The sequence below is a fragment of the Chiloscyllium plagiosum genome, chromosome 4, assembly GCF_004010195.1.
Source record: "Chiloscyllium plagiosum isolate BGI_BamShark_2017 chromosome 4, ASM401019v2, whole genome shotgun sequence".
Lineage (NCBI taxonomy): Eukaryota > Metazoa > Chordata > Chondrichthyes > Orectolobiformes > Hemiscylliidae > Chiloscyllium > Chiloscyllium plagiosum.
This window is the reverse complement of record NC_057713.1, coordinates 74,225,551-74,245,435: the sequence shown is the minus strand read 5'-3', so window position 1 is coordinate 74,245,435 and position 19,885 is coordinate 74,225,551. Positions and strand designations below refer to the sequence as shown.

The 19,885-nt window shown below is 41.9% G+C and overlaps 1 protein-coding gene across 2 annotated transcripts in view; it reads left to right on the top strand.

Annotated features, from left to right (window-relative positions):
• The first annotated feature begins 2,237 nt into the window (after window positions 1–2,237).
• Window positions 2,238–19,885, top strand: part of LOC122549127 (cytosolic non-specific dipeptidase-like) — a 67,305-nt gene continuing 49,657 nt past the window's right edge. Inside the window, exon 1 of one of the 2 annotated variants that reach the window (XM_043688443.1) lies at window positions 2,238–2,296. The gene's annotated coding sequence lies outside the window, so the exon portion shown is untranslated. Of the gene's footprint in view, window positions 2,297–10,103; window positions 10,220–19,885 lie in introns of those variants that run through there. The other variant, XM_043688442.1, reaches the window with a different exon arrangement.

The following is a 19,885-nucleotide window of genomic DNA, read 5'->3' as shown; positions in this document are numbered from 1 at the left end:
TGACTACTTGTCGTATGCATCCGGAACACATCCAGAACAAAATAGCTTGCATATTGTCACCACACCCACTATACACTCACTCTCTCCACCATTGGCATTCAGTAGCAGCAGTGTGTACCATCTACAAGATGGACTGCTGAAATTTACTGAGGGTCTTTAGACAGCACCTTTTGAATTCATGACCACTACCATCTCAAAGGACAAGTGCAACAGATGCATGGGAGCACCACCACCTGCAAGTTCCCCTCCAAGCCATCTTGATTTACAAATGTATAACCATTCTTTCAGTGTCAGTTAAAACCTGGAGTTCCATCCTAATGGAATTGTGGGTACACCTACAGCAGATGGACTGAATGTTTCAAGAAGGCAGCTTACCACCATCTGTTCAAGGGCAACTGGAGATAGGCACTGAACGTTGGCCCAGCCAGTGATGTCCACATCCTAAGAATGAATTAGAAAAGGCTGTGATTGCTGCTGGAGGCAGGTGGGATTATGCAGCCCAAGGTGTCAGAAATGTGGTTTTTTGGATAGGAGTGGGATTAGGCTTTCTGGGATTGGAGGTCAGCTGGAAAGGAATGGCAGCAGAGGGGAGAGAAGGAAGCAAAGGCAGTCTGCTGGCTCTTAGAAACCACCCGCCTTAACTACATTCAGTCTCTGAATCATGCAAAACTCGGTGCAAATCAAGTGGCACTGATCTCCTGTCGACAGCTGGACACACTGATTTACCACTTGGATGGGCCCTGCCTGAAACGTTGACTCTCCTGCTCCTCAGATCTGCCTGACCTGCTGTGCTTTTCCCAGCACCACACTTTAGCTACTCTACATTTTGTTGCCCAACCTGAAGCTATTTGCAGCCCAAGCAGGAGTTGATCTAAGTTGGGTCTTTACGTGGTCACTAATTGACCACGTAGGGGGCCTCAATTTGTTTCAGAGTGGGTAACTGGTGTTGGGCCTTCTCTTTTCAAGGCTAGCTAACTCCAGGACCGGAAGAACATTGCCTCTCTTGCTCCTCGGATGCTGCCTGACCTGCTGTGCTTTCCAGCACTTCATTTTTTGACTCTACTTTTTTTCATTATTTTATTTTTCCCACACACTACCTCCTAACAGCGGTAGTGCTTATTTTTCCCCAGCACCCATGCTGTGTGTGTGCAGGTGTGAGACACAGTGAAAGACACAAGGTATACAAATCTTTACCCAATACCCACCACCAGGAAGAAACACCCAAGTGGCCACTGACAAGCAGTGCCCTTCACATCAAAGGGCAATGCTGTGTGATCAAACAGTGAAGGGGAGGGCAGGGACCTCAGATTGTAAAGGGAAGTTGGGGATGAGATAATACTGAGGTAGGTCAGGTAAGGGTGGCTCTTTGGAGAGGACAAAGTGATTTTGAGACGTTATGAAATGGGAACAGATTGACATATCAGCTAGCACAGGTGCCAGAGAAAAATGTCAACATTTGCAGCAGGATTGCCAACCAACAGCTAAATAGATTCCTGGGGCTTTTATCATGTGCCTTGCCCACATGTTTTGGCCATTAGCCTGCCATCACATCACCCACTCACTTCCAACACCATGTGTAAGGCAAAAATACTAATTTCCAATTATTAGCCAATTGCCACTGCTCCCTCCCTTCTTGGAATATTTTTAATTTTCAGAAAAGCAAGACTAATTAAAAAAACAAAAGTATCACTATCTATTTTACTTTTTTTGCAGAACCTTTGACACTTCTATGCCTTTTTTTGTTGTGAACAGAACCGCGAACACTCCTGTTTATTTTTTTTTTGATTTTTCTCCCCTTTGATTATCATTCTGCAGAGTTGTACCAGGGAGAGTCCTGAGACATTGACCTCCACTTGCTCCAGGCCAACGGTGGAGTGTTGGTAACCTGAGTTTAGGCGAGTAGAAGTAAAGCGTGTTGATGTAGCATTCCAGATGCCAGGGGAAATGCAACGACGAAGGAAGCAGTAAGAGTTGGACGGAGGGGCCAGTTTCAGGTGGCGGGAGGGTTTGGATATAGAGGCTGCAGACCAGGATTTGTTCTACAGAAACAAAAAAGGAAAAAGAATACAATAAGGTACTACCCCCCTGTCCATCACCCGACTCCAAAACTGGCTGCAAACCCTTTTCAATTAAGCCAGTGTCTGTGTCATTAGCCCAGCCGCACACCCTGACGCCCGCCCCTACCTGTGCTAACCAACCAGCGGGTCCTCTCCGCTGTCAGTCACAGTAGACCCCGGAAGTACGGGAATGTTATCTGGCCCGTAGTGTGTTCAGATTTGGAACTGATTTCGTGGAGGTAAGTACGGATCCGAGACTTGTCTATCTGGTTGCTTCTTGGATGTATGCACTCTGTATTTCCCGGAGTTTTATCTGCGCGCATCCCATTCAGGAGAAAGCAACTGCTGTAGCTGGATGGCTGAGTTGTGGAATTGAGAATGCTTTTTGGTAGTGATGACTGAATGATCAAATCAATAAGTGAATGGACGGATGGATAATCGGTAGTCACTGCTCAAAGGCAGAGAACATTAACTGGTGCACAGAGCATCAAAAAAAAAGCTGTACGGCAGGTATGGCTTCATCTGTGAAGAGAAGTCAGTGTTAGTGTTCCTGAGGACCCAAGCGTCACCGGAACTGAAATAATTAACTATGCTTTCTCTGCACAAATGCTGTAGATCTGCTGAGCTTTTCCAACAACGTTTTTTTGTTTTTGATTTGCAGTATCTGCAGTTTTGTTTTCAGGTTGTGAGAAACAAAGCTCACACACTTCAATAATTTCAGTCCGAGACAAAATCTGAATCAGTAGTGTCCTTTATTTTACTCTTGCAAGAGGGTGTGATGTCCACTGTCTACAAGGCAAGGGACACACACCGAATTCATCCAATACATGATATTTATATAATTTGGTTTCTATTTTTTTATTTCATTGCTCCTCCCCATTTACATCTTCCACTTCTCTAAGACCGGCACCCATTACTCCTGTTTATCTCTTGCCTTATCTGTGACAAAATGCTTATTTCTGGCCTCACAAGGCCATTTGACCACATCCTGCTGTGGGTCATTGTTAGGCATATCCTTTCTTCACCATTATCTATTCCCTCCATCTGTGCCTTCCCCTACCATACTGATCCTTATGATCCTTTTAATTGGGATTTGTTCCTGTTTCTGTAAAAGTGGGAAACAGATGTCCATACCTACTGTTTGTACAGGCGTATCTGGCTTAACCTACAACCTCACAGCACCTTATCTATTTGTCTGTAACACCTACTATTGTTTTGTAGTCAAGTTTCATTCTTGCAGACAATTTTAGCCCATACGAAAACAATTATGTATTTCCTCCACATAGTTTGCATTCTAGTTGACTCAGCTCTTGGCTGAAACAATTACACACTGGTGTGAGTTCATTTACCTTGCATAAGTAATTATAATTGCAGAAGTAACACTACTTTACTTATATCCCACAAGGTTTTAACAATAAAAACTGTATCTACGTAGATGTGTAGAGTCGCAGGAGATGGGGGAGATACGAAACGAGTATTTTGCATCATTGTTTACTGTGGAGAAGGACATGGAAGATGTAGAATGTGGGGAAATAGATGGTGACATCTTGAAAAATGTCCATATTACAGAGGAGGTGCTGGATGTCATGAAATCCATAAAAGTGGATAAATCCCCAAGACCTGATCAGGTGTACCCTAGAACTCTGTGGGAAGCTAGGGAAGTGATTGCTGGGCCCCTACTGAGATATTTGTTTCGTCAATAGTCACAAGTGCGGAGCTGGAAGACTAGAGGTTGACTAATGTGCCACTATTTAAGAAAGGGGGTAAGGAAAAGCCAGAGAACTATAGACTGGTGAGCTTGACATCAGTGGTGGGCAAGCTGTTGGAGCGAATCCTGCGGGGCAGGATGTACATGTATTTGGAAAGGCAAGGACTGATTAGGGATAGTCAACATGGCTTTGTGCATGGGAAATCATGTCTCTCAAATTCGATTTGAGTTTTTTTGAAGAAGTAACAAAGAGGATTGATGAGGGCAGAGTGGTAGACGTGATCTATATAGATTTCAGTAAGATGTTCGACAAAGTTTCTCATGGGAGCCTGGTTAGCAAGGTTAGATCTCACGAAATACAGGGAGAACTAGTCATCTGGATGCGAAACTGGCTCGAAGGTTGAAGACAGAGGGTAGTGGTGGAGGGTTGCTTTTCAGACTGGGGGCCGGTGACCAGTGGAGTGCACAAAGATTGGTGCTGGGTCCATTACTTTTTGCCAATTATATAAATGAGTTGGATGTGAACGTAGGAGGTATAGTTAGTAAGTTTGCAGATGACACCAAAATTGGAAGTGTTGTGGACAGCGAAGAAGATTACCTCAGATTTCAACGGGATCTTGATCAGCTGGACCAATGGGCTGAAGAGTGGCAGTTGGAGTTAATTTAGATAAATGCGAGGTGCTGCATTTTGGAAAAGCAAATCGGATCAGGATTTAAACACTTAATGGTAAGGTCCTGGGGGAGTTGCTTTACAAAGAGGACTTGGAGTGCAGGATCATAGTTCCTCGAAAGTGGAGTCCTAGATAGCATAGTGAAGAAGGCATTGGTATGCTTTTCTTTATTGGTCAGAGTATGGAGTATATGAGTTGGGAGGTCATGTTGCAGCTGTACAGGACATTGGTTAGGCCCTTTTTTGAAATATTGCATTCAATTTTGGTGTCCTTCCTATCAGAAGGATGTTGGGAAACCAGAAAGGGTTCAAAAAAAGATTTACAAGAATGTTGCCAGGGTTGAGAGTTTGAGCTAAAGGGAGAGACTGAATAGGCTGGGCTTGCTTACCCTGGAGCGTTGAAGGCTGAGGGGTGACCTTATAGAGGTTTATAAACTCATGAGGGGTGTGGATAGGATAAATAGACAAGGTCTTTTCTCTGGGGTGGAAGTGGCATGGTGGCTCACCAAGAACCTGGGCTCAATTCCATCCTCTGGTGACTGTCTGTATGGAGTTTGCACATTCTCCCCGTGTCTATGTGGGGTTCCTCTGGGTGCTCCGGGTTCCTCCACAATGCAAAGATGTGCAGGTTAGATGAATTGGTCATGCTAAATTGCCCGTAATGTTCAAGGATGTGTAGGTTAGGTGCATTAGTCAGAGATAAATAAAGGATAATAGAATAAGAGGAATGGGTCTGGACAAGCTACTCTTCGGAGGGTCGGTGTGGACTTTGTGGGGCCGAAGGGCCTGTTTTCACATCTTAAGTATTCTATGCCGTGCCGTGCCGTGCCGTCCCGTCCCATCCCCTTCACAGTGAGAGGGAAAAATATGAAAGGGACCCAAGGGGCAACCTTTTCACGTAGAGGGTGATGCGTGTGTGAAATGAACTGCCAGAGGAAGTGGTGGAGGCTGGTACAATTGCAGCATTTAAAAAGCATCTGGATGGGTTTATGAATAGGAAGGGTTTAGAGGGATATGGCCAAGTGCTGGCAAATGATACTTGATTAGATTAGGATATCTGGTTGGCATAAACGAGTTGGACCGAAGTGTCTGTTTCCATGCTGTACATCTCTATGACTCAAAGTTGCAACTTGAAGCTAAGATGTTATGTGCAACCCCTTTTACAAGGTAATGTTATCCTTGCATTTTTTTTCAAAGAGAGGTTGAGAAGGCAGTGGTGCCGAAATGGCTGACAGAAACTGCCTAAGTCAACAATCACAGGAGGCCTTTAGGTTTTTTTTTTAAGAACAGTTGTACAATGAAAGGGGAGTGGCCAGTTCTCCCAGTTCAGGTTACTTCTAGTTTGGTTTAGTTTTAGCAGGCAGTCAAAAAACTGTTAGGGACCTAGAGAAGCAGCTCTGAAAAGGTTCCATGCTTCAACAGAGGTCTTGCCTGAACTTTCTCTCTGTAAACTCTCCAGCCCGTAAGAATCCGTGTTTGAATTTACCTTTTGCCAAGGGGTGTGTTTTTGGATGTTGCAGGGATTAGAACAGCTTCAATAAGTTGCAATATTGTCAGTTGGTTTATCAAATAAGTTACTCTAAATTGTTTTATTTTGTTTGTATTTCATCTGTAATGTTGAAATTAAATTCTGTTTTGTTTAAAGCAGAGTGGTTTGACCAGCTGCATCATTCCTCGAATATCTTGCATCTACCTAAAAGTAAATAAAATTTAGGGTCTGGCTTACCTTCTTAGAATAAGTTCAGGTTCATCAGACCATCTCTCAGAAATGTTAACTCTAGTTTCACTCTTCACAAATACTGTCTGACCTACTTAATATTTCCATATTTTTATTTTCATATAGAATCAGAGACCTACAGCATGGAGACAAGCCCCTTGGTCCATGCTGGTCCATGCTGATCAAAATGTCTATCCTCGCTAACCCCATTTCCCTATACTTGGCCCATATCCTTGTAACTCTTCCTATCCATGTATTTGTGCTAATGCCTTTTAAATGCTGTTAATATAACTGCTTCAACCACTTCCACTGGCAGGTCATTCCATATGCATCCCCTCTTCTGTTTTAAAAAGAAGTTGCCTCTCAGGTTCGTTGTTATTTTTTTCCTTCTAACCTTAAACTGATGCCGTCAAATCCACCAGCCTGGGAAAAAGACTTGAGTGCTTTCACCCTATCCGTGCCTGGCATGATCTTATACACTTGTATAACCTGGACCCAGCACCAACCCCTGAGGTACTCCACTAGTCACAGGTCTCCAGTCCAACAAGTATCCTTCTGCTATTACCCTCTGCTTCCTACCATCAAGCCAAGTATGTATACAATTTGCCAGTTCACCCTGGATTCCGTGTGAACTAACCTTGCAGAGCAGCCGACCATGTGGAACCTTATCAAAGACCTTACTGAAATCCATAAAGACTAAGTCTACCACTCTGCCTTCGTCAGTCTTCCTGGTCACTTCATCACTTCATCACTGAGCTCTTAACAAATTTGTGAGGCACAATCTCCTAAGCACAAAGCCATGCTGACTATTCCTAATGAAACCTGGTCTTTCCAAATGCATGTATATTTTAGGGGTTTCTCCAAGTAATTTACCTCCCACAGATTTTAGGCTTACTGGTCTATACTTACCAGGATTTTCTTTGCAGCCCTCCTTGAATACGGGCACAACATTTGTTACCTTCAGTCTTCTGGGACCTTACCTGTGGCTAACGATGATGTAAAAATATCAGTCAGGGCCTCCACAATTTCTTCTCTGGACTCTTGCAGTGCTCTTGGATATATCTAGTCAGGACCAGGAGATTGATCCACCTTCATGCATTCTAATACATACATTCTAATACTGTGATTTGGAATATCCCCAAGATATGACCACTAACTTCCCAAGTCTTCATGTCTTTCTCTGCAATGAACAGAGGAACAATATTCATTGAGGATCTTGCAGTTCTACACATGACATGTCCCTTTGGTCCTTGAGGGGTCCTATACGCTCTCTAGTTATTCTTTTTCCTTTAGTATACTTTAAGAGCCTCTTTGGATTCACCCTAGCCTTGGCTGAGAAGACTATCTCATGCTCCCTTTTTGCCCTCCTGATTTCCTTCTTCAGTAAATTCCTGTATTCCCTGTATACCTCCAGGGATTCCCTTGATCCCAGCTGCCTGTACCTGAGCAATATCTGCTTTTTCTGGTCAAAGCCTCAATATCTGTTATCATCCAGGTTTCCCTATTCCTGCAAACCTATCTCACTTTTAAAGACCTTCCCCTTGCCAGAGGTCACTTTGCTTGCAAACAAATTACCCTGCAAGCTCCTGCCTAATTTCATGAAAAATTCACCTTGCCCCAATTTAAAACTTGAACCTGTGGATCAGTTTTGTCCCCTCCATAACTATTTTAAAATTAATAAAATGATGGTCACTGGTCCCAAAGTGCTCCGCCACTGTCACCTTAGCCCTATTTCCCAAGAGTAAGTTGAGTTTTGCCCCTTACTGAGTGATGAAACTTTCCTGATTGTGCTTAACAAATTCGACCCCATCAAAGCCCTTGATGTTATGGCAGTCCCAGTCTAAGTTAGGAAAATTTAAATGCCCTACTATGAAAACCCTATTGCTCCTGCAAGTATTCCCAAGCTCCCAATATATTTGTTCCTCTAATTCCTCTAATTGGCTATTTGGGGGCTTATAGTACAATGCAATTGTGTCACTTATTTCTTAGCTCTCCCCTCAAAGCCTCACTGGATGATTTCCCCCAGTTATTTCATCTGATTACTGCTGTGATACAGAGCTTAATCAAAAATGCCTTATAAAAGGCACCCCTTCCCCTCTTTCCACCACCTAAAGCACCTGCATCCTGGCATATTAAGCTGCCAGCACTGTACCTCCCTCAGCCATGTTTCTGCAATGGCTATAATATCCCAGTCCCATGTGTCTATCCACACCCTGAGTTCATCAGCTTTACCTGTCAGCCCTCTTGCATTGAAATAATTGCAATTTATTCCAGCACACATTCCTTGTTCCCTGTCATGTTCCAGCCTGACCTGTCTCTTCACTTTACTATTTCTGAACCAACACATGATTAATGTGTTTGTTATCTTTGGTTATCTGGAGCGTTTTGGATATTGAATCATGAATGGGGTGGCCAAAACTGCAGATACTGGAAATCTGAAATAAAAATAGAATATGCTGGAGAAACCCAGCAGGTCTGGCAGCATCAGTGGAGAGTGAAACAGTTAACATTTCGAGTCTGAGGAATAGACATACCAGTCTGGAAACCAGAGTTCCTCCAGCACTTTATGATGAAATATATTCTTCGAGGCTTTATCACCTCTTGCTCTCTACACTTCAGCCAACATGTTATCCTTGTGACACTCTGCCTTTCTACACCAATAGGATTAGATTACATTACAGTGTGGAAACAGGCCCTTCAGCCCAACAAGTCCACACCGACCCGCCGAAGCGAAACCCACCCCATACCCCTACATTTACCCCTTACCTAACACTACAGGCAATTTAGTATGGCCAATTCACCTGACCCTGCACATCTTTGGACTGTGGGAGGAAACCGGAGCACCCGGAGGAAACCCACGCAGACCACGTGCAAACTCCACACAGTCAGTCGCCTGAGGTGGGAACTGAACCCGGGTCTCTGGCACTGTGAGGCAGCAGTGCTAACCACTGTGCCACCGTGCCACCCACAAATGAGAGAAATATTTCTAAAAACATCTGAAGGAGCTGTAAAATATGTTACTATTAAACATACTGTTAAGAGGATTTTCAACTTGTAAGCAATGATTTAAAATAGCCAGGATATCTTAATATTTTGTTTCAGTATTTTACAGCAGTCATTCAGGATAGTTCCTTCTAAAGCAGTGCACTATCACTGCTCGCATAGGCCCCCCAAATATTTTTAATCAACTTGTTCAGACATGTTATAATACACCTCTAGGGCAGGTGGGAAATGAACCTGGGCTTCTTGGTTCAGAGGTAGGGATACTACCGCTGCATCTTAAGATGCTTTAGAAGGAACTGCTCAGCTTTAAAACGATTAAAGGAAAAATAGAACAGATGTAGAAAGATATTTATCTCTGATTATCTGAACTGCTGTCTATAGCTAACTTTTTAAATCAGGAGAGTAGTAATTTTTATTTCCTATTTGCTATGTATAAGCAAAACTGGGAATGAATAAATGGATTTATTTTTGCACAGGTATGAGTGACTGCTGCATTCTTTATTACTCACTTTTTAAATCAATTTTTGAGCCTTCGAGTTGAAGATTCTATTGGACGGAGAAACCATTTATGAACAGAACAGAATCCCAACAGTGTGGAAACCGGCCATTCGTTTCAATAACTCCGCACAAACCCTCCGACGATCATCCCCCACCTAGCCATGTAATTCCCATGGCAAACGCACATAACCCACATGTCCCTGAATACCGTGGGTACCTTAGTATGGCTAATCCACCGAACCTGCATATTTTCAGACTGTGGTAGGAAACGCGAGCACCCAGTGGAAACCCAAACAGACATAGGGCGAATGTGCAAACAGATAGTCTGCCCAAGGGTGGAATAGAACCCTGGTCCTTGTCACTGTGAGGCAGCAGTACTAATCACTGAGCCATCATGCCACCCCATGATTTGAGCTAATATTTCTCTTACTGTTAATTCCAGGTATGCCACAGGTGGGATGAGTTGATTAAGCTGAATTCTAGTTTGCATATTCAGGTGACCATTAAAGATCCCACAAAACAATTTTGCATCAACAGTGAGTTCCCCAGGAAGCAACACCAGCAAAGTAAGCAATTTAATGGCTCCTTCATTGTGATTGAGGGATGTTTAGTGCAGGTTCGATGCTACCTACATAATATCATCCATATTTCTTGCACTATAATAATCACCATGTTTTTAATATTCATGTTTTCTTTGAAGCTTCACAGATATTCATTATGATGAGATACTACTGTTGTTAATGCAGTATTTGATTTAGCATTTTCAAATGCATCTATTGTATTTCACGATAAATTTTCTCTACTTATTCAACTATGGCCCTACTTTACTGTTCTACCAAACATATTTACAGTTTACTCTATGAGAAGGTTTATCCCTGTTCCTCCTGTGATTTCTAGAATATAATAAGACCATGAAGAAATAGGAATAGGAACAGGAACAGGCCATTCAGCCCTTCGAGCCTGCTCTGTCATTTAGCAGGATCAAGGCTGGTCCAACATTCGCCACATGCCCTTTCCCTGTAACCCATAATTCTCCTGCTGATCATGAATCTGTCCATCTCAGCCTTGAATATACAGGCCTCTGTGGCAAGAAGTTCCAAATCCTCTAAGACAAGAAATTCCTCCTCATTTCAGTCTTAAATTGTTGCCCCTTATTTCCCACAAGGGGAAGCATCTGCTCAGCATTTATCTTGTCAAGCTCCTTAAGAATCCAATATGTTTCAATGGGATTACCTCACCTTCTAAAATCTGGTGAGTAGACTCCCAACTTATTAAACCTTTGCTTATAAGACAATCCCTCCAAACCAGGGATCACCCTCGTGAACCTTCTTTGAACCGCCTCCAATGAAATTGTACCTTTGCTCAAATAAGGGTACCAATGTTGCTCTCACGAGCACCTTGTTCAGTTGCAGTACACTTCCTCACTCTTTTACTCAAACCTCCTTGAAATAAGGGCCAACATTTCATTAGCCTTCCTGATTACCTACTATACCTGGGTATTAGCTTTATTTGTTTCATGTATAAATACCCTGAAGTCTCTGTGTTGAAGCTTTCTGCAGTTTCTCTCTAAGTAGCACTCTGTTCTTTTATTCACCTTTCCAAAATGAACAACTTCATATTAATCATCAGAACTGCAGATAAATCTGAGAAGCCTGCCTTCAGAAAATGATTTATGGTATTAATTCAGTGGCAAAGAGGATGTTGTGGGTCTTAGCTGCACCTCATTGAGCGTGTGCTGCTGGATAAGCACAATATGTTGGGCAGTATCTGAGGAGCAGGAGAATCAATGTTTCGGGCAAAAGCCCTTCATCAGGAATGAGAAGTTGTGCACTTTGGAAGAATTAGGCACCTTTTCCATCAGATTTATGGAATAAGTCTCTCTTTGTCATGCAACTCTGAGCCCCAAGTTGGAGTGTTTTCTGTTTCTTCCTTATCTTTTGCTGCCTCAGGTGTTTGTGTATGTGCTGAAAGTTGTCAAACCCTTCAGCACGTTTCTGCCAGTCTGTTGCCTAGGTAATCCCACATGCCTTTTGTTAAGCAATACACAAGTTTCAGGTTAATTGGTTTCTCTAGTTACTATCTTGCATTCACCATAGAGGTGGCTCTGACATGTCTAAGGTGACAGATCACCCAGTGGCCTGTGGGTCACAAGTTTGCATTTAGAGATGATGTGACACTTGATTTTGAAGAGAATATATTGATTGGTGCCTGAGCCAAACTCATGTCAAATTGGTAGGAAGTTTGTAGGCCAGCATCAGAGTTCACACAGTACTGCCTTAGTTAGCAGCTCCAACTAATACATCTTCAACTACGTCTTGCCTCTTAATGGCTGTCTCATTAAAAGTGTAATGCTCGACAAAGTTTTAATGATATGTAAATTAGAAGTAAAAATTAGATTATAAACCTGAATGCTGCGTAATTAACTAAGATTAAACAATAGTTCAAGGACACAAATTTTAAACAAATGAATAAAGTTCATTTTGATTCCTGCAGATTGGAAGATTAGTTTTTGCATGTACCTTGTTCCCACAATCTTATCATACTTGTTCTGTTTATCTAAATTGCTAGTCCATTAACAATTACTTCTTTACAAAGGAATTTCCAACTCAATCATATAATCTTGCAACTTTGGATAAAGTAGTCACTTTAACTAGAGTGTTTTTAATGCAAATTTGAAATGGTTGTAGTAAAATTGTTAAGAGGTCACTTCGACTTCTGATAGGGAGTGGTTTACACAGAGTGCAAGTTAATTATTACCGAAACACATTTATTGTTTAACTCGAAATTTCTCTGTGCGGATGATATATTGTTTGTGCTAATTCAGGTTCTTAAGGTGTAATTTAACTTGTTTTAAGAGTTGAGCTATTTGGAAGAATTAGGCACCTTTTTCATCAGATTTTTGCTTCAGTGTTGTACAGTGGTCGACCCGATACTCCATGTTTAGTTTGGCCTGGCCTCATTTTCCCTGAAGTGCTGAACACAGTTTGAGCTCCTGAACCTTCATCAGACTTGAAAAATGCAGAATGCTTTTTTTTCTAATCTTTTACCTCCTGCAGATCATAGTGCAAAGACAACATTGCCTGGAGTTCATGCTTGATTGTACTTTTATTTTGCCAAAACTGATAAAACCTATGCAAAAAATTGCAGAGTCTTAAGCACATATTTAAATTCACTGCAGATCAAGTTTCTGTAGGTTTTGTGCTAGAAAATAGACTTGCTCACAGGTCAGCCTTCATCCTTTGAAGTTATCTCTAATTGTACCTGTTTGCATGTCTTCATGGATACTCTTAATTTTAAGCTGTTTTAGGCACAAGGACATTGAGACCAATCATAAAAACCTGCTTCAAAATAAATGTGAGTTTTGAATCTATCAACTGAAAACCTTGTTTGAATTTCTTTAACAAAAGAAACTAAAGCTGCATTTCTTAAATTTAATATTTCACGGGGACATGGGCATTGCTGGCAAGACCAGCATTTTCTGCCCATCCCTAACTGCCCTTGAACTGAATGGTTTGCTAAGCCATTTCAGAGGGTGATGAAGAGTCATTACTGTGGGTCTGGAATTGCATGTAGACCTGACCAAGTAAGGATGACAGATTTCGTTCCCGAAAGAACATTAGTGAACCACATGGGTTTTTTTTTGTGTCAATCAATGATGGTTTCATAGTCACCATTAGAGACTAGCTTTCAGTTCTAAAATTGATTGATTTTAGTGAATTAATTGAATTTAAATTTTACCAGTTGCCATTATAGGAATCAATCACATCCCCAGAGTTATGCCCTGGGAGTCTAGATTGCTAGTCCATTAACACTTACATTGTCTCCTTATGTTTAATGCCAGTAACTGGAGCTCACAGTCTAAGATAGTTACACAATTTGCTTCGTTCCTCCACACTCCAGTACAAGTTGAAATATAGTCAATCTGTCCAAAAAAAATCCAACAAAACAATGTGAATGAACTGCATCCTCTTTCCATTACCAAACCATCTAAATACCCCATGGGTACAACTGGCTCCCATATATCTTATACCGGATATAACCACTTGGCAAATCAGACCCTGGCGTGCAAGGTTTTTAAAATAAAGTATTCAATGTGATGTTGGTGTCACTTGCTGAAGTCCCTCCTGATGTCAGCAAAACAACCAGAAGGCAGAGAGGTTGTGCAGATTGGGAATATGTATCAGGAAATGCTGTGTCCCAAACAAATGATGGAAAGGAAATCCGTAACTAGGGATGAAGAGTCACTTGGTGCCTGTCAGGAAAGCCTTCACAGAATTTCTGATTTTTATGCACAAGGGACAACTGTGACTAACTTATGCCTGTGTTAAATCCTCTGTTAAGAACCTTGCAACACCAGTTTATAGTCCAATAGGTTTATTTGCAAATATAAGTGCTGTACTTCATCAGGTAGCAGGATCATAAAGCACAGAATTTATAGGAAAAGTGTCATCCAACTGATGTGATGTATTGAACAAACCTAGGTTGCTGTTAAGTCTTTAATCATTTAGAATGGGGATCCAGGTCTCAATGGATTGCTGTGTAATTCCCAGAGCTTCTTTCAAGTCACAGTCACAAGAAAAAGGTTTTATCAGTATGTAAAACAAAAAGTGACATGTCAGCTCAGATAATGCATTGAAGGTGTAAGGTTAGAGTCTGTTTGTATCCCAAACTTGAGTCAGAGTGTTTCCAAAATAAGAATTTATAAAATGTCACTTGGATTGATTGCCTACAAATTGTGTGTTTTTTGGACAAAATAGAATGCATCTGCAAATACAAATCCGCAAATGCAAATTCAGTCCATAGACTTGTGTGCGCGTGTGGGAGAAAGATGAGTGTGTGCATGCTTCATAGAGTGTGTGCGAGTGTGACAGAGTATATATGTGTGTGTGTGTGTGTGTGCCCATGCTTGCATGTATGTGTATAAAAGTGTATAGTGTAGTGGGGCAACTGTAGTGTGACATGAACCCAAGATCCCAGTTGAGGCCATCCTCATGGGTTCCAAACTTGGTTATCAACCTCTGCTTGGTGACTCTGTATTGTTGCTTATCACTAAGTCCGCTTGATCAAGAGCGTTTGGCCTCTGATCTTCAGGTGACTGTCCTCCAAGATGGATTTCAGGATGTGCATCAATGCAGAGTCACTGAGCAGAGGCTGATAGCCAAGTTCGGTACCCATGAGGATGGCCTCAACTGGGATCTTGGGTTCATGTCACACTACAGTTGCCCCACTACACTATACACTTTTATACACATACATGCAAGCATGGGCACACACACACACACACACATATATACTCTGTCACACTCGCACACACTCTATGAAGCAGGTATCCCACTACACTATATACTTTCACACCCACCCCTCTCAGGCATATACTCTGTTATATTCATGCATACACTCTCACCTCCCCCCACCACACACACACACACACACACACACACACACACACACACATATCTATGGCTGAATTTGAATTTACAGAGTTGAACTTGCCGATACATTCTACTTTGTTCAAAGCACGCAATCTGTAGGCAGTTGGTACATGTGACATTTTATGAATTCCTGCTTTGGAAATAGAACCAATCTGACTCAAGGTTGGGATACAGAGACTCTAAACACACACCTTCAATGCATTATCTAAGCTGAGATGTCACTTTTTTTTACAAAACCTTCAGTTATCTCAGGACTGTGACTTGATAGAATTTCTGGGATTTATATATTTATTAATTAATTAATTGAAATCTGCATTCCTATTCAAAGTGATTAATGACTTGACAGGTTTGTTTAATATGTCACATCAATTCTATGACACTTTTACTACATATTCAGGGTCCTATGATCCTGCACCACTAGCTACCGGATGAAGGAACAGCATTCTGAAAACTTGTACTTCCCAATAAACCTGTTGGACTATAACCTGGTGTTGTGATTTATTTTGTCCACCCTAGTCCAATAGTGGCACCTCCACTTCATTAGATCCTCCATGTAAGTGTGTATCTTTTTTATTCACTCACATAGAATATAGGAATCTTTGGCTGCATTACTCTGTATTGCCTATCACTAGTTACCCATGAGATGGTAGAGATAAGTTGCTTTCTTGAAGCACAAAACCACATGCTGGGAGTATACCCACACTGTTGTTAGGGAGGAATTTTGACCCAATAAACTGAAGGAATTATAATATATTTCCAAGTCAGGATGGTGAGTAGCTTGGAGGGGATCTTTGAGATGTTATTCTAATGTATTTGCTACTTTTCTCCTCCTCAATAATAAAGATTTGTGGGTTTGGAAAGTACTGAATTTTGAATTTCTGTTGTGGAGAATATAGACTGTGTGCATCAGTGGTGAAGCGACTGAATGATTTTGATTGTGGTGCCAGTCAAACAGGCTGCTTTGTTCTGAATGGTGTCAATTTTGCGTTGTTGGAGCTGCACACATCCAGACTAGTGGAAAGTTTTCCACCATGTTGCTGACTTGTCCCTTTGTAGATTTTGGACAGGGTTTGGTGAATCAAGAGATGTTGTTATTCGCTGCTGGATTCCTTGCCTCTCGTCTGTTCTTGCAGCCACTGTATTAGTTTCACGGGTCCAGTTCAGTATCTGGTCAGTGGCAATACCCAGAATGGGAGTTCAGTGATGATGCCATTTAATAACAAAGGACGATGACAAGTTTGGAAATGCCTATTGCTTAATACATGTGCTGCGAATATGACAGAGCACTTTTCAGCCCAAGCCTTGGTATCCCAGGTTTTGCTGCATTTGGGCATAGAATGCTTCGTTAATTGAGGAGTCACAAATGGCGCTGAATATTGCGTAGTCATCAGGGACCATCCCCATTTCAGACGTTATAATGACGGGGAGGTCATTGATGAAGCAGCTGAAAGTAGTTGTGTCCAGGGCAAAAAATTAAGGAACTCCCACAAGATGTCCTGGAGTTCAGATAACTGGCCTCCAACAGCCATGACCATCTTCCTTCATGCCAATATGATTCCTACCAGCGGAGGTTTTCCCCATGATTCCCATTGACTCTAGTTTTGCCAATGCTCCTTGATGCTGCATTTGGTGAAATGTAGCCTAGATGTTGAGGGCAGATACTCCTACCACACCTCAGTTCTTTTGTCCATGTTTGAACCAAAGCTGTAATGAGATTAGGAGCTGAGTGACCCAGGAGGAACCCAAACTGGATGTTACTGAGCCGATCATTGCTGAGCAAGTGCTCCTTGATATAGCACCGTTGTTGACATCTGCCATCACTTTACTGATTGTCAAGAGCAGCCAGGTTGAATTTGACCTGCTTTTTGTGTACAGGACATTTTTCAACATTATGGGCTAGATGCCAGTACTAGAACAGCTTGAGTTAGGGTGCAGCAAGTTCAGTGCCTTCAGCCATTTCTTGATATCACATGGAATGAATCAAATCTGGTGAAGACTAGTATCTGCAATGCTAAGGATTTCTGGAGGATGCTGAAATGTATCATTTGCTCAGTATTTCTGGCTGAAGATTTGTGAATGCTTCCGCCTTATCTTTTGCACTTTAAGAGCTCTGCTCCCACATCATTTGAGGGTGGGGGTATTTATGGAGCTACGTCCAATAGAGTTGTTTCATTGTCCACCACCATCCACAATTGGATGTGTCAGGACAGCAAAGTATCGATCTGATCTGTTGTTCATTGGATTGCCTAGCCTTGTCCACCAGAGGCTGCACATACTGTTTGGTACGCAAGTAGTTCTATGTTGTAGCTTCACCAGGTTAGCACTTCATTTCTAGATATGCCCAGTGTGGCTTCAGACATGTTTTCCTCATTCCTCATTGAACTGGAACTGATTCCCTGTCTTTATGGAAATGGTAGAGTGAGGGATAAGTTAGGCATGAAGCTGCAGATTGTGTTGGAGTCCAATTATATTACTACCATGGCCCAAGGCACGTTATGAATGTCCAGTCTTTATTTGCACAACCTGCTAAAAGTCTTTTCCATTTAGCATAGTGATAGTCCCACAACGCAATGAAGAGTGTTCTCAGTGTGAAGGCAGGACTTCGTCTCTGCAAGGACTGTGTGGTAGTTACTTTTACTGAGACTGTCACGGAGAGTTGCATCTATGACATCCAGATTTGGTGAAGATGAAGTCAAGTATGTTTTTCCTGCTTGTTAGTCCCTCGCCACCAACTGTAGACCCAGTTTAGTAGCAATGACCTTTTCGACCCGACCAGTAGTGCTGCTGTGCCACTCTTGGTGGTAGACATTGTCCCCATCAAGAGTATGTTGTATGCCTCCTAGACTCGATGCTTTCTCCAAGTGATGTTCAACATGGAGGAATATTATTTCATCAGCCAAATGAGGAATGGTACATGGTAATCTGCAGGAGGTTCTCTACCCATGTTTCATGAGACTTCAATGTTGAGGACTTCTAGGCCATCTCTTTCCAAACTATACCATTGTACCCCCACCTTTGCTGCACCTGTCCTGTTAATAGGACAAGACGCAACTATGAATGATGTTGACTAGGACATTATCTATAAGGTATAATTCTGTCATTATGATATTCTGCTTGGATCCCAGCTATTTATGTGTTAATTATTAAATGAGGGATCTAAATGTAATATCTTTAAGTTTGCAGATGACACAACGCTGAGTGGGATGATGAGCTATGAGGAGGTTGAAGGGATGCTTCAGTGTGATTTAGATGGATGAAGTCAATTGATCATAACCTTTTAAAGCTTTGAAAATAATTTTACTTCAAAATGGTGGTATACCAAAGTAACCAACAATGTTTTGTATCATTTTAAGTTACTTTTAGTTTCATATTACTGTCACTTACAGATAGTGGACTATACAGTGAATAACAATTTTGAGAAGTCCAATTTCAGCTGGATGAATCAAACTGTCAATCTATTTCTCAAATATATCAAGGAATTGTTTTTGAAACAATTTATATTGAATATTTTGGTGGGGAATTTGATGAAGTTTTTCCTCTTGCACTTGTCTGGACAGTTTGCAGGCAATACCAATATAAAGGGAAAATAAAATATATAATGTATGAGAAGAACATACTGATGTTTTGAAACAGACTCTGATTGGTGTGTTTCATAAAAATACACCATTGGGTGGTGATTGAAAGTTAATTGCTAAGATAATGAAACAAAACTGTGGATGCCAGAGATCTGAAAAAATAGAAATTACGAGCAAAACTCAGCTGGCCTGGCAGCATCTAGAACATAGAAGAATACAGCGCAGTACAGGCCCTTGGGCCCTCGATGTTGCGCCGATCCAAGCCCACCTAAACTACACTAACCCACTATCCTCCATATACCTATCCAATGCCCTCTTAAATGCCCATAAAGAGGGAGAGTCCACCACTGTTACTGGCAGGGCATTCCATGAACTAACGACTCGCTGAGTGAAGAACCTACCCCTAACATCAGTCCTATATCTACCCCACCTTAATTTAAAGCTATGCCCCCTTGTAATACCCGACTCAATACGCGGAAAAAGGTTCATACTGTCGACCCTATCTAACCCCCTAATCATCTTGTACACCTCAATCAAGTCACCCCTAAACCTTCTTTTCTCTAGTGAAAACAGCAAAGAATCTGAGAATACTGTTTCCACATCCTGCTTTTCAATCTCATTCCTTGCTGCCTCAAATCTGTTTCATGGACCACATCCCTGCATTCCCACCTAGGTCTTTGTCACCAACATGGAGCAATACCTCTGTCGTTTGATCTTCCTGCAGCAGAATTTCCTGCAGCTGTTCTGTGATTTCCTTGACCCTGGTAGCAAGGAGGTTATCATTGCATGCTGAAGGTATGTTTATAACTGTAGAAACTTCACTCTGTTCCCCTAATTAAAGAATCCATTATCAGTACAATGTACCCACTCTTCCTACCACCCTGTCCAGCTGACGTGACTCTGTCTGCGTTCTTCTGATGAATTCTTTCCATCACAAGCTTCCAAAGCAGGAAACTGATGTCTGATCTCGATCATCTCAGGGGACTGCTGAGATACCTGGCTGTCACGTATTCCTTATTTGCCCATACACACTAACTGTGATGTAGCCACCTCCATAAATGTGTTATTCCCCTCATCCTCAGTCCCGTGGATGGCCTACAGTTACTCCCATTCTCGAAAACAGAACTCCAGTTTATGCACACTGTCACATTTCCAGGAGATAGGAAACCTCCCAGAATCCCACATTCCACAGGCTGACCATTTCCTTGCTCAGAGACAAAAAAAA